The sequence below is a fragment of the Corvus cornix genome, chromosome 1 (assembly GCF_000738735.6).
Source record: "Corvus cornix cornix isolate S_Up_H32 chromosome 1, ASM73873v5, whole genome shotgun sequence".
NCBI lineage: Eukaryota > Metazoa > Chordata > Aves > Passeriformes > Corvidae > Corvus > Corvus cornix.
Window position 1 is genome coordinate 58236335 of NC_046332.1, and position 15663 is coordinate 58251997.

Genomic DNA, 15663 nt, shown 5'->3' on the forward strand with positions numbered 1-15663 from the left:
TCATAAACACCTTTAGCTATAGAAAATAAATTTGGACCTAGAGAAGTCTCAGTTCATATAAAAAAATTGATATGAAATTTCAAAGTAATTTGAAAAGCAAAATTGGGCCATTTCTGTTCCAAAGAATCAGCCTTTGTGAATTCAGGAAAATATTTGGTGAAGTCAGCTACACTAAAGCACACCTGACCTCAGAAAAAGCTTTTTTGTAAATAACAGTAGTCCCAATATGAATTCAAATTGTAATGGCTCTTCATCTATTCTTTTAATACAGATTTTTGACATTATTTTCAGACATAAGCATGTAAAATAGCACTACTGACAGGACTTTGGTGATTAGCTAAGAGTTAAGAAAGAATGAAAAAAGAATATAATCAGTAAAGAAAGCTACAGCTTACAAATCCTGAAATGTGAGGTGTGCCAAAACGCAAGTTTATTTTGTGGTCATGAAGGAAATTAAAAGAAACATTTACTAGCTGTTTAAAATAAAGAGGGTGTGGGGCAAGAAAGGCAATATTTGTACTGGGTGCACACCATCTAGCTAACATTAAAACAACCTGTGACCTACTTTGTCTGACTACTAACACATGATAAATCTCTAGGGTCAACCCAGGATGGCCTGTGAAAATGAGGTATGGAAATAGGAATAGCAACATTTAATTCAAGTAAATTACTGTAATCAATTGGGCAGTCTAAGTAACAGATTAACTGTGAAAACTAGCACATAAAATTAGATAATAAGGATTCAGGTAATGAGTCTATTTAGAGAGTAAAGGTACTCTTCTCCACAATATGCCAAAACAAGTTGTGAAGGATATTAAAATTGAGAAAATGAGAATGCCAAGCAAACTTAAAACACTTTTTGATAAGATAGTGTATGTTCCCAGTGGGGGTAAAAAACCAAAAGAATCTCTTTGATCTTCTAAAAGAAACAGATATGCCACATGGGAAACTATTAAATCATATGGAGAAGACAGCTGTAATTATGTGAAAATTAACAAATTGGCCAAAAGTTAAACAACAAGGGATTATGTTAGGAAGTGAGACTCCTGGTTTAAAAGGAAATTTTCAATAGAGATCCTCAAAGGGATTTAAGAACTGATGTAAATGTTAATTTTTCACTTGAACATTGTGGGGAGGAATGTGAAGATGCAAGCTGGGAGGCACCGTAATTCAAAAGTCTGATCTATTAACACAGGAAGAGCTAGTTGTCTTAGAGGATGGAATTACAAAGTGGGATGAAATCTAATGCATCTCATGCAAGGTCATGCATGTAAACACTATCAGGTGTAAATTTACCACCTGGAAATGGTATCTTATTTGATTTAATACTATAAGGGTGCCTCAGAGCTATGAATGAGATGTTGTGAAAAAGTAAATATGATAGAAAAATGTTGGAAATCATAGAGAAAGCACTGAAATAATAGTTGTACAGTATAATAGTAAGAAAAGCCCCCATGCTTCCACATTGTGGGAAGGTTACTATTCTGAACAGGATCATCTGTAAAGAAAGCTACCAAAATAATGAAGTTAACTTTATGGGTTAACCTTTTGCATCTGATTTGCTACAGGAGAAGCCATCAGGACCAAATAATGCCATACAGCTGACCAGTCCTCTGCCACTTCACAGTGAAGACAGTGGGAAGGTAAAGGTGTGTCCAGCTCATGTTACCTCTCTTAAAGACCTCAGTCTCACATTTGATCTGACAGTATTACAGATCTTAAATTTTACAGATTCCTTTTTACTGGCAGAGATTTCATTTCCACAGACATCCACACCCAGCTGTGAGCTGACCAAGATGTATGTATACCAACTGACTGGGATTATGTTTTAATTATGAAGCAAGGGCTCATATAATTGAAATCTCAGTAGTTATAGTTGCTGTAAGAAGAAAACTGTCCTCATCTATTCTATTCCTTAGCATTTTTTTCCTAGAATGATCCATATTGGTTGAATTAAACAGCTGCAGGCTTTTCAGATGTAAGGGCTTTGTAGCATAAAGTGCAATTACAGCCAGAGCTGGAGCTTACATGACTCCGGAGAGACCCCAGATTTTATGGGATCTGTGATGTCTTTCAGATGAGGAGTCCTACTAATACTGGTGGGTAAAAACACAGCAATCATTTTATTCAAAGTAAGCATTTGTGTATAATACATGTACTTGGGCTTTGTCCTGGGAACAGCATTTCCTGCTTCTGCAAAAGCAAGAAAGCATTAGCATGCTGGAGACCACTGCTCTCTGACAAAACAGCCCATCTTTTTTAAGTTGAAAAGACTTAATCTCTTATGACTTCCTAGTAAATCTGGTCTGCAGGATGTCAGTGATTTTGCTCAAGCAAAAGCACAATGAATCGTTTCTGGATGTCATGGTTGAATATAACTTTTCTGACCTAGGACATGTCAGATGAATTAAGACAAGGATGCTAAGGTTGACCTTGAACCAGCATTTGGCCAGGTCTTCAAAGTATTAGAATACAGGATGCAGATGAACCTTTCTCAGGTTTCTAAACTTGAAGAGAAAATGTCCATACAGAATATCTGTTGGATGCTGTTCTCCAGGATATGCTCAAGCACAGAAATTCTTGTTCTATTCAGCCAAGGATTTTTTGTCTCTGACCTAGAGAGTAGGGAGGTCACCTACTGTGAACTGCTGCACAGTCTGAGAAGAGGAAAGAACAAATATAAATTGTAAAGCTTCAGCCATTTCATGGCTGAATTGTTTGCTTGATTTGCTTTTATTGAAGATCAAGAATTTTAACAGTAGCATAAACAAGATTGGAATATTAGACAATTCACTGATGACATTTTCTCAATTAAATGATGTGCAAGAGGTGTGATTGATTTAATTGGCTTTTAGTTGTTGGCAATGTGTTCTTATATCCTAGTTCTGTTTATCTTAGTCTTTCTCTCTTAATGGTAGAAAAATGCAGTCACTTTTAGGTGTGTAATTGAACTGGAAGGTTTGAGAAGAAACATACCCCAATTTTCAGTTTTGAGTTAGACTTATTATTCTGTTATATTTTCATTTAATTTGCTTGACATTCTACTCTGTATTCAGCAGAACAGCTATTTGCTTGAGATGAATTTCAATTACCTTCTCATCAGTTGTTTCTTAAATATTATATTTCCTCCCCTTCTTTAGGAGATTTCTCATACATTATAGAATTCCAATCAACATTCCTCAGAGCATCCAGCTTTCTTTAACCGTCCTCTTTCTCAAAGTCAAAACACTTCTAGTACACAGCATTCTCTCATGAGTATTTCAAACTCAATGATAAGCTGATAAGTAGATCCAGGAGACTCTATGTCTTAAATGTGATTTCTTATATTTAGCTGATTTCTTAGTATTAGACATGAAATAGCCTTGGACTATAAAACCTGCTCAAGGAATTACTTGAAACAAAACATCTGCACTAAGAATATGTAACAATTAAGAATGTGTTCTTCTTTATAATTGCATTCCTGTTATCCTAATCAATATCAGTGTAATTAAAATGCCTCATGATCAATGTTTCTGCCATGTTCAGGAGGTGTCTCTTATCTTTAAAAGGTTTCCATGATCTACTTTTTCTAACCTCACTAAAGGTTCTCTGCTGAAAATCATTTGACTTCCTATTTGGCTATAAATTACACTTAACTGCCTTAATTGTCAGATAAAATTGCAGGTTTTTGTTTCATGCTACCTATAATCACTATGTAACTTAATTTTCCTATGCACTGCATGGTATTTTCACTGCAAGAATATTTTAACTTTTTATCAGGTACTTTTATTATCCTGAATGTAATATCTGTCCTCCAACCTTAGGTAGACTTTTACTTTTTTCATATGTTTTTAACCACCTGCTTTGTACTTACCATCCCTACCAGCAAGTGTTTGGCTTAATGCATGCTGTGAGTTCTGACAGGAGATAAAACACAGCCTTTCAGCCACTACAGAACCTGAATAATTCTGGCTTGATTTGAGTGTCTTTACCAAGCTGTACACTTGTGCCAAAGGCCTGCATGGAACTCATCTGATTTAACTTGGAAATCTAAAATTTAGACACAAAAGGGTGATCCAAGCACCCGAAGCTCCCTTTCTTGTCAGTGCAGGGAGATACCCACTTCCATAGAGATAGCGACCACATCCTCTTAGCAAAATGGGGAAGATTCATCCTCTGGAAACCTGACATCAACAACACTTGATTATGTGGGATGGATCCCATCCATGGACTCTGCAGGCTCACAGAATCAGCTTGATGTCATGATCCCAAAGTATCGTCTTTGGGGTCCTTGTCTTACTCCTTTCATTTGCGTGCTCATCTAAATCCCTCTCTGCATCCTGGCAATTACAATGAATGAGAAGTGACGTCTGGAGTGCAGCCACCAAGACATTTCAGTGCCCTAATCACAGCTGCAAATGATAAGGTGTTTGGCCACACGCTGTCAAGTGAAAGCTGCAGTAATATTTCTGTTTCTAGGTAACACCTAGTCTCTTTTGGTTGTGGTACCTTTTTACCTTATATCACCAGCAGAACATGCAGAATAGACATATCGGATAATTCCTAATTTTCTAACCTTTTACAAAAGTTTTAGTCATATTTTCAGCTTTTGTAGACTGATACTTCTCCTTTATCTCAGCTTATCTGGCAGAAATGGCTATCTATAAAGTGCTTCATTGATCCTTTTAGTATGAATACATCTCTATTTTTATGTTCAACAGCTTCCTCGCATGTTAAGTCACAATCTCCCTCCTCTCCTCAGCCTTTCTCAGGTTTTCTGATATTGAGTGACTCAGTTCTCCAAGACTATTAATCCACTCACTCAGTTCTAAGTACTCACCTTACCTTTGCTTCTTTTGCAGACTTTTACTTAGTTCCTTTTCTTTTGACTTCCCTTTTTTTTATGCCACGCCTTAGAAATAAACTTTTTGCTGTGAATTCACAGCCTGTGCACCTTTCTTGATGTTGTGACTCCCTTTGCGTCTAACTGCATGTCCTCTATTAATTCCCATCAATCTTCACAAGAAAATCAACCAGTTGCTCTAATTTGGCTGTCTGATCTTCTAGTAGCCCAGCTAACTGAAACACCCATATACAAAAAGTATTTTATAATGTGCTCAGCTTGATAGCCAGGAACATTTCACATTTTATATGTTCCATTATATATATGCTGAGCTTCACAGATACTTTCAAATGAAATAATTCACAAATAAACATGTCTAGACCTACAAAGGGATAAAATAAAGGCAACCAAATGCTAAGGATTAAGATACTTTCCAGGCAGGTTTCAGTGTTTATATTTAAATTAACATCAATTCAGAAGAAAACATAAAAGAGCATTCTTTAAACTTTGAAATGACTGAGCATAAACTGTTTGCCTGTCTCTTGTTCTCAAAGAACAATGAAGAACCTGGTTCTGTGCATTCAAAATCTGCTGATTATCTTGTTAAAAAGAGTAGGCAGCAGAGATAATTTTCTGCTGTATCAAGTGGGCAGAAGCTGGGTGCCCTGGAATCAAAACTCATGTGAGCTTGCTGCCATATTCCTAGACCCAAGCTCAAACCCCTGCCTTAATTTCGCTGTGACTGCTTCTGCTAGTTGTAGGACCACACGATTCTGAGCTCCCCATGTTGTGCTGTTATGCTGTTTTGAGAGGCCCTCCAGTATTGACTGAAGACTTTCAGGCTTTTGTCAGGCAGGTAACAGCCCCCACCCTATGCCTCTTGCATAAACTGCGGATAAGAGATTCATTATAAAGAGCAGAACCAGGTAAACCAAAGAATTGGAGTGTACAGTCACCGCACATTAGAATTATTGATGCTTGAGTGGCTTGTCTGTCTGTTACTCATCTTAAAATAACAGTCTGTATTCTATAGTTTCATAAATATATTGTTGTAAGTTTTAAATTCTTTAAAAAAAAATTCTGAAACTTATTTTCCCATTTTTGATGTTCTAAAGAGACCAAATAAATAAATAAGAAAATATATAACAATAATAATTAAAAAATCTGGCCAACAGTTTTATCCATTTTGTCATTCAGTTCATCTACCTCTACAATAATATCTAAACAAAATTAATGCTTTAAAAGAAAAATTTCTTCTGTTTGTAAAAAGAAAACATATGTGTGACATCTAATTTAAAACCCTTACGGTAATACACCAACAAGTTTTAATTTCTCAAAAATTAAATTTCCTTTCTGACAAATTTAGGGGAAAACCAGTTGGAAATAAAGAAACTAATTTCCTAAACTACTTTTGAAATTATAATGATAATGATATTAATTTTTATTGCCGTGGTTAAAGTGACCTTCATGAATCTGTGGACTAAACGTAAAAGGTAAAAAATAGCGTATATCAACAAGTCATATATTTGGATAGACAACCTGTCAGAGTCTAAGTCACTGTCAGATGCAGAACTCTTAGAAAGGTAGACATAACTCTTTGGTCAAGAACTAAACTTAACCCTTTCTACCTGCCTTCGTTTCTGAAGGTCTTTTAAACTTGTTGGCAGATTAAACTGTGAAAGCTTTCATCATTGTGCGCAGAACGTGTCTCCCTCGTGCTTCTTTGAAAAAGCTCTCTGAATTCCTTGATGTGGAAATCTAATTTCCATACCAGTTAGTTTAATGCTGAATCTTTTATATGTTATTTTTATTAACTGAAGAAAAAAAGGTATTTTTATGATTCCTGTGTGATGCATCACAACAAAATGCCTTTTTGGGGCAGATTAGTAGATTTCAAAGAAAGTCTGTAGATTTGGGGAGGTGACTTTGAAAATGTCGAGAAATGGACAGACTGTGGAGACTGTATAAATAAAATAAATTACTGATATTATGATAATATCTGCAGATGTACTTTAGCAAATTGAGCTTCTGAGAATGCACTCCTTTAGCCACAAAGTACTAGTTTCAGGTAGTGTGTGCTCAGGTGTGATAACGCCCTTGGTATTTTCAGAAAGAGTAAAAACTTAGCAGCTAAATTTAAAAAATTGACAAAATATAGTTTTAACAGCATTCTGTGCTTATATTGAATTACATATATGTTGTATTTATAATTTGCCTGATTCAAGTTATGAATTGAGAATAACATAGAAATTCTAATTCTGGGTAAAAAAAAAAAGTCTGTAGAATGCCCATTGCTGGAAGTCTAAAGAGAGATTAGATAAATATCTGTTTGGTACAAACTTAATTGATCCAACCTTGGATAACAGAGATGTACTCAGTGACCTCCCGAAATCTCATTCAAACTTAATTTTCTGTGATTCTATGCTAAGAAACATTTCCAAAGAGGGATAGAAATCTAATCTTTGGAACTTGCATGACACCTGAAAACACTGTGAAGTAGATTCACATCTGATTCTTTTTAGATATCGCATTTGCTTGAATGCTTTTTTGAAGCTGCTTGGTCCTTCACACCTCCTTTGTTTTATGTAGTACCCAAATATAACCAAGACTTAATAGAGAAGCTAAAGCTTTTGATATTAAGATTTTCACTTGTTGAACTTTATTTGCGAGTTTATTTTATGCAATGGTGTACATTGGCGAAAATATTCTTCCTGACCTATGTAGCAATCAGCCTACACTTCAAAGCGTGACATTTGATTACCTTGTCTTAACATGCAGAACTGCAAGTGTTATTAATGGTCATAAAATTATCCAACCCTTTTAAAAATCAGACACAGTATTTGACTTGACGACCTTCTGCAGTCATGAAATTCACATTCTGATTGAAATTATATCAGTCTGGAGGATCTGATAGAGCTCTGGTGCAAGTGTCACAGCTCTGCCACTGAGGTGGAAAAGAATCTTAATGAGCTGTTATGCAGGAAATGTAAGCATCTTTGGGTTTCACTGTTTTCTGATTTACTCACAAAATATAGGCCACAAAATGTAAGTTTGAGATACTGTGTGTTTTCACTGGTAGTGAACAGGTATGGAGTAACAGTTCACCAGCTTTCCTGCCCCTTAGCACCATGTTGCATGCACTTGAAAACCAGTGTGGTGAGCAGTACAGATGTCGCAAGGGGAAGCATATTTATGCACACCTCGTAATCATGGTCAACTGGGGCATTAAGGGTTTTTTTACTAATTTTTTTTTCATGTGTGAAGGGCAGAAGAGCACATCCTTTTGTATTAACTGTTCCCAAACAGAAGCTGCCAGAGTGGTTAGTATTGGTTGAGTAGGAAAAAGTACTCCTCTTAATCTGGAAATTTGATGGCAACGTGTCAACATTAGGAATAATTTAATTGCCAATTATCTGAAAACATCTTTTTATCCATCAGATTTAAATCATTTTTCATATGGCCAACCCCAAATCTTGCCCTCATGCTAGCAAAATGAAAAGTCATTCATAATGCAATAAAATTATTTGCTTTTACCCTCAGATGACAGCAATGTATCAACTTAAGCATTTATGATAGAAAATGGTTCCCAGCATAGTTATTATGCAGAGGGGTGGTCAGGGTGTTTGGGCTGAAACAGTCACACAATCAGCTCATTTCACAAGTTTTCAAGCTTCTTCGTGGCAAGAGACTGCTTCACTCTCTGCAATGCAGCCCTGTTTAGAGCAGGCTCAGCTTTGTGAATGCAGTGAACACAGGGTGATGGATGGAACCTGACGCTCAGGGTTTTCTGCTGGTTGTCTGTAGGTTAGTCCTGCACTTGGTATTGGGCTGTAATTGTTCTGCAGAGACAACACGGTGTCAGTGGGGAGTGATGAACCTCAGTCACATGTGTAGGAGCACACATTAAACCCACAAGATTGCTCAGTTCTGTAGCATATTACCTTCCCCCAGGGGTCCAGCCCCAGCTATGAAGGGGCTCCATGTCCAGGGCTGCTGATCTGGGTGTGCAGTGTCAGATTGCAAACACCACTGTCTCCAGGTGTCAAGTCTGAGATGTGTCTTCCCTTATTGTGGACAAACAAATGTACAGATATGTACACACACAAAAACTATGTCCAAGATGCCTGTGGGAACTCTTCTGGGCATAGGGACCTTTTAAGCTTTAGATTACTTGGATTAGGTGTTTCAGGAGGGCAGGTGTGGTATAAGGTCTCAGATGAACAACAGCAGGACTGTCACAGTATTTTTACTTCTCATTTCCATTTTCTAACTTATTTAAAAGAGTTGCTACTTTCTCCCCTCCGTGTCAAGTGTTTTCTGTGGAACTTGAATCTGGCTTAAGGCAGAGTTCATAAAAGGCAGGGGCTGCATGTGCTTCCCCTTCCTTGCATCCTGCCTCCTTCTCCCTACAAAGGTTGAGAAACTGGTCTAGCCACCCATTTTTTTCCTTTAAGTAACTTCAGCTCACAGGATAAAGTCTTTAAGTTTGGCATTTTAATCTCAGTGTTTCGATTTTTATATTGAATCAGTATGGAAGATCAAGTATAAGTTGCAAGTGGACCATTCTTACCAGGCTACTGCTCATAGTGGTGTGTAATGGCAAACATTTCTAGGCAGGGCATTTGAAAAATTAATAAATGATATAGAGAACTGAAGCTGAAGAAGAAGGATTATGTTTTTACCAAATACAGCTGTTGGGTCTCTGCCTCAGAGTAAGAGAAACCCATAACAACAACTAGGTATGGCAGCTCTGTGTTCACAGATCCCTCCCTGCAGACGAGGCTGTTGGTGACTGATTACATATTACATATGAAAATGCCCCATACACTCATTCTTTTGATAATCATATATGCTAAAAATTTCTAAATTGGCAAGGATTAAGCACTGTATGCTCTTTTATTGTGAACTGAATCTCTCAGACACCAATTAACATTTCATTGCTAAGACTACTCAATTTGTTGTTTGTAGCTGTGGCCAAATTTCTGCATTTGAACTTTAAACTCTTTGTTTGTATGGTCTGTGCACACCAGAAAATGACAAAATCAGCTAAATCCTCTGCAAATAAGTTAGAAAGGGCCAGGCTGTTGCTGAACTAATATGATCTTATTTCTGTACTATTATAAGCTTTACATATTTGTTGTTGTTTGTAAATAAATGCAAATTACAGTCCTGAAGAAAACCACTTGGATACATTGGAAAAGCCTGGAGAAATTAATGGGTCTGATCTGATTGTCAACAAATAGGTGTTGAGTACTATTTAAGTGTTGTTGCTCCAGGAGGGCACAGATCTCCCTCAAGCCCCATGTTATGTCAATCAGTACCATGTCTCTGGTATCCTACTACATCCCCAATGGTTCAAAACAGGTACAATTCATGTTAAGTTTGTGGGTCCCTAAATTTAGATGTCCAGTTGTGGGACAGAGGTGCAGAATGGGATTTTGTTGGCTAATGTGGATACTTAGGGTTACTGTGTACATGCAAGAGTATCTGAGATGTCAGCCTGGAGCAGGAAGATGTGGCACAGAATTTACAGGAGATTCATGTTCTTCAAGAAGGGCAGATGAAAGTGAAATTGGATAATCCAGGATGGCACCTGGCACCTAAATTTAGGCAGCTGTATAATGTCCAAGCTATCTAATGGCAAGTTTATTCAAGAAATAGTGGAATAGCAAAACTGCTAAGTATGTTATGGATTAAAATTTTGGTAGTGAAAAAATATATAGTTTTATTTCTATTTCTGTTCTGTCTTTGAATTTGTTCACCCCTGCTTTTTAGTTATTTATTTTACCTGTGCATATATTGTTTCCCACTAAAATATAAACGAGATTACACTTTTTATTTGAAACATATATTCTCTTTAAGCATGCAGTTTCCTCAGGCATATTGCTATATTTGTGCCACATCAAATGTTGATATGATGCAGGAGAAAATTTGTTGTGACTGCTTATTTATTTGTGGGTTAGTACAGCATGTCGAGGCACACCAAAATATTCTATTCACATTTGTATCAGTAAAAAGCAATTGTGGTCTTTGAAAATTGGAAAAATAAAACGTTGATGTTCATGCTGTATGGCAAAAGGTGCTTTTGGAGAGGTTGTCTTGCAAGAAAGGAATAATCATCTTTTAGATGCACTATTTCAAAATGAGTAGCTGTATTCCAGACGGGTTTGTTCTTTGTTTCCCATGGTGATCCTCTTAGTTGGCAGTGAACCAATATTCACAGAAGCATTATACAAAATATGGCCAGTGTACCCCACTTCACACAGCTGATGCTCTGCATACCTGTGGAAAAAAATTTGTAGTTTTTTGTGTAACTATTGAACATGTGTGGATAACTTGGCAGCTGTATATCAACCATGCAGTGTCCTCTTCATAGTTCATCAGTCAGCCAAGAAAGCCCTGCCACCTGAACAGACAAAACTGTCTGAATTTATAAAAAAAATTTTTTTGTACTCCCTTTGACCTGGTGTGTAATCTGTCCTCTTGCCACTAGATGTGGTCAGCTGCTCCATGCTGAGGATAGTCCAACAACAGTTAAAAGGTATACAAAAAGTTAGAACAGATAATAAGTTAAAAAAAAGAAAACAAAAAGAACAATCTTAAAAGATAGATAATCTTTCAAAAACTGTCCCTCGGTACTTTTAGGCGAAAGCAAATACTTAAGTCTCATGGGTTTCCTAGCAATACCTTGACAATAATGATTCACAAGCCATGCTGCTAGCTCAAGTGTTTCCCGTGGTATATTACAAGTATAACCGTTTGAGCCCGGGACATATTTAGTCTTTGTGATACAGTGTCCTCACAGTTTCCTGGGATGAAGCCTTTGAATAGGTCCTTTCTGGAAAATGAAAATTTTCTCAAAAAGAAGGATTTTTACTTGGTTAAGCTTCGATGATCTTGGGGTGTGGCAAAACCAGCCACTCAGATATTTAAATATGTGCATATGAAGTCCACAACACTGACTGTCAGTTACAACATATGCCCACAAAGACTGCAAGGCTAAGTGTATTCTGCTATCATAAGCATAATTGGTTTCTGAAACACATGATTGACAGGAATAGACAAAGGAAAGAGGAGCAGTAGATCGATTTTCCACATCTTAGTGTAGTCCATATCTCTTCAGAAACATTTTGACACAGCAGGTGTTTTTAAAACACTGTGACTGAGGGCTGTAAATACCTTTTAGCATGTCCATGACACACTTTAATAAAAAAGCAGTGTGTTTTGCCTTCAGAGGGATGGACTTCCCTGCTGTCAGTCTCCCAGTTCCCTTGGTTCATTGCCTGTTCTCTTTTAAACTAGGACACCTATTGTATAGTGGGGTATAAAGAGGAAGATGTATTTCATCTTTTATAAGGAAGTCCAAGAGGTAAAGTCAAAGACAAGAATAACTGAAAGATGTTTTGTCTTGTGATGAATAAGAATTAGATCCTGGTATCACACTGTCGAGCTGCACCACAACTATCCCTTTGTTTAGGTTTTGTTCTTTAGCACAAGGACTTAAAATCTTATTCATCCTTAACTTCAAGGGTATGTGCTTTCTTTATCAGCAGAAAGAACAAACTCAAACCAAATGTCACATGCATTTGGAAATTCACAACAAATGTAATAATGAGTATTAATGCTCAAGAGGGAGATATTTGAGCTCATGAGAAAAGAAAGAGGCAACTTAGATGTGGCAACCAAGTGGAAACATTATCTCCATCTCCTCCATCTTTCCCTTACTTGCATTTTCTAAAATATAAGCAAACTTTCTGAAATAGAATTTGCAAGAAAAGATTCTGAATGCATTAGGTGGGTTAATTCCCTGGAGCAGTCAGCATTCTTTAGTGATAAAAGATATTGAAAAGGTTATTTTTTGCTTCAGTGCATTGGTAGGATAAAAAAAAATCAAGTGTTCGAGTTTTATAGCATTGTAAACCTATTTTTTGTGCTGAAACTGAAACGACAATATTGTGTGTTTTACATTTACAGTAACATGCTAGTGCAAGCTTAACTTGTGATCATGCACTGGAACTTGGAATTTCACCCAGATATGAGTCATTAAGAACCTGCATATTTTCTGATTGGTATGCTTTTTCTTACAGAAAGGCACGACTGCTGTAGTTCAGCACAGAGCAACACCAGCTGTAAAGAAAGTAGAACACTTTAATTGTTGTGGAAAAGTGGGTGTCACATAAAGTTACAGTTTCCTAACAAGATTTAACAATAACTCAAAGTTGGGAGGCATTTTCAGTACAGCAGGGAACCGGGATTTTATGTAATGAAGAATTGCACTGTCTTGGGAACAGGAACAATAGAAATGAGATTAATTTTAATAGAATGGAATATGAACCGATTTTAGGGACTAATAATAACATGGGGGCTTGTCATAAATCAGAAGCAGATGAGAAAAATTTTTGTATACTAACAAAATGGTATAAATTTGAGTTGGTTTGATGTATTTGTTTAAAAAGGTAAGTCAGTTTTGGGATATGAAACAGAGACCAGAGAGATCTAAGGCCGTGATGCTCCGCACTTAAGGGACCTTGTTTGAAAAACAATGTTCAGTTCTGGCCACCTGCCTCAAAGAAAGGTGCAATTAATGTGGTGTGGGGACACAGAAGTCCTAGAAATGTATTGGAATTAGTGGGAGTTTTGTTTTAAGGGATGTTATGAATAGAGCTAGGTTGGTTTAGACTGCTGCCCCTATTGAACTGAAAGGGAAGGAAGGACACGTTACTGTCCATAAAACACGTTACTGTCCATAAAAAACCATTATTTAACTCAGGAGATGTCATCAGCAGGAAAACGGATATAAATGAAACATGACTACATTTAGCCTGGAAAATAGAGAGAAAACTAACACATGGCATGTAAGAACAGGTTTTCAATAGCAATTATAGGGTCAAAATGGAGAAAACAGAAGTATTTTAATTTTAATTGTGAAAATTTTATAAGCACATGATTTAATGTCATGTTTTCAATAGTAGAAAACTGGACACACAGACCCAGCACGTCCTTCTCAGTCCTATGTGTTTGCAAGATGGTACCTCTGTCTGTTTCTGAGATCAGAAGACATAAAGAGCTTTCAACCACAGATAAGAGGAGGCAGGTGAGAAATATGAAGAGAGCAACACACAGATTTTTTTTTTTTTTTTTTTTTTTTTTTTTTTTTTTTTTGGGAGAGACACACAAGAAAAAGCTGTCTGAGTTCTCTGTAATTCAGTATGATCTAGTGCATCACTACTGGATGGTTAATGGGAATAATAAAAGGATTCATAATGTTTAACACTGAGGTGGGTCCACAAACCAGCTGCATTTCTTGTGCATGGTGACATTATTCTGTTAAGAAAACATACCTCTTGGGAAAATTAAAAAAATGTAAATACACCCACAGTGAAGAATCAAGTTAGCTTGGTGATAGGAGAATTCTGACATGATGAACCTCCAGAATTTATATGTGCAAACCCCCAGATGATAAACTTGCCTTTTGTTAATCAACCATTCAGTATAATATTATGTATTTCATTTCTCTGGGTCAGTTCTTCCTTATTCAGCTCTCTTTCTTGAGCCAATCAAATTGCAAACTTAAATAGCAACAAAGGAGTATGGACACAGAACCACCAGAGGTATGGAAATTCAGGATTTAACAATTTGTAGTAAGTTATGCAGTGAATAAATAAGTAATCCAGGTAGGGAAACTCGAAATAAATTTGAGGCAAATTCTCTTCAATACAGATGAAGGTCTTGATCACTGTCTCATTGGCTGTGCTGTAAAAGTTGTGTTGCTGCACACCTGTGCAGCACTCAGTCTCCACTTCCCATCTGTCTCCCCTGCATCCTTCTCCTCCCTGATTTTCGCTGAATTTTCATAAGGAGAACATGTATATGAAAAAAATCCAAGGGAAATCCAGTGTGTGTTCTAACTTCTGCCTAGTTTGGATGATGATGGGCCAAGATCTGAATAAAATTGACCATCTAATTGTAGCTGTGGCATTTTTCTCTGTTCCCATCTTGCTCTCCCTCTCCCAAGAGCTATATTAGAAGGTCTGGACTACACATGAAGCAGAAGATTGAGGATTTATATGTACCTGGTTTGTAAACTGGAATTTCAGCTTTTTTTAATATATGAAGTACAATCTACCTCCAATAGCTTACTTTTCATACAAAAACCAACAAACCAATCAAACACTTTTAGTCATTGCTCTATAGATATTCCAATGTCACCTGACTGCAAACCTAGTCTCATGCACAGAAGCTGCTTTCAGGAATAGTCTCATATACCTTCAGTGGAGCCTGCCTTGTCCATTGCCCAATAAAAATTTCCTTGTCAAGTTTACCCAGAGGTTTAGAATGGCTTTGCTTGAATGATATTTCCCTTTACTAGTTTCTCAGAATTTTCCATATGCACATTTCATGAGTTTTAATTTTTTTCTCAGTTATTGTCAAAATATATTAGCAGCATGGAATCCGGAACATAATTTTGGAAAAGCATCAAATAAAATGCACATGCTCCTAATATTCTCAGTTTAAAATTGCCTATCAGTCTTGTCTTTTAGCTGTTTTTTAATTAATTTAATGTTTGGCATCCTGATTTTGTGTAATTCTCTTTGAAATCTAGCAGCTTTAATCTCGTACCTCTGTACCCATAAAAAATGGGTATCTCAGTAATTTGACAAATTCTTTTGTCCATAAACCATGTTGCATGACATTAAATATGCTACCCTCTATTTTTTATTAATCAATTTCTCCATCTGATGTTCCATTACTTTTCCCAAGATTGATGTCAGATGGACAGGCATATATTTACCTAGACTACCCCATTTATCATAGAATTCATAGAATAATACCAGGTTGGA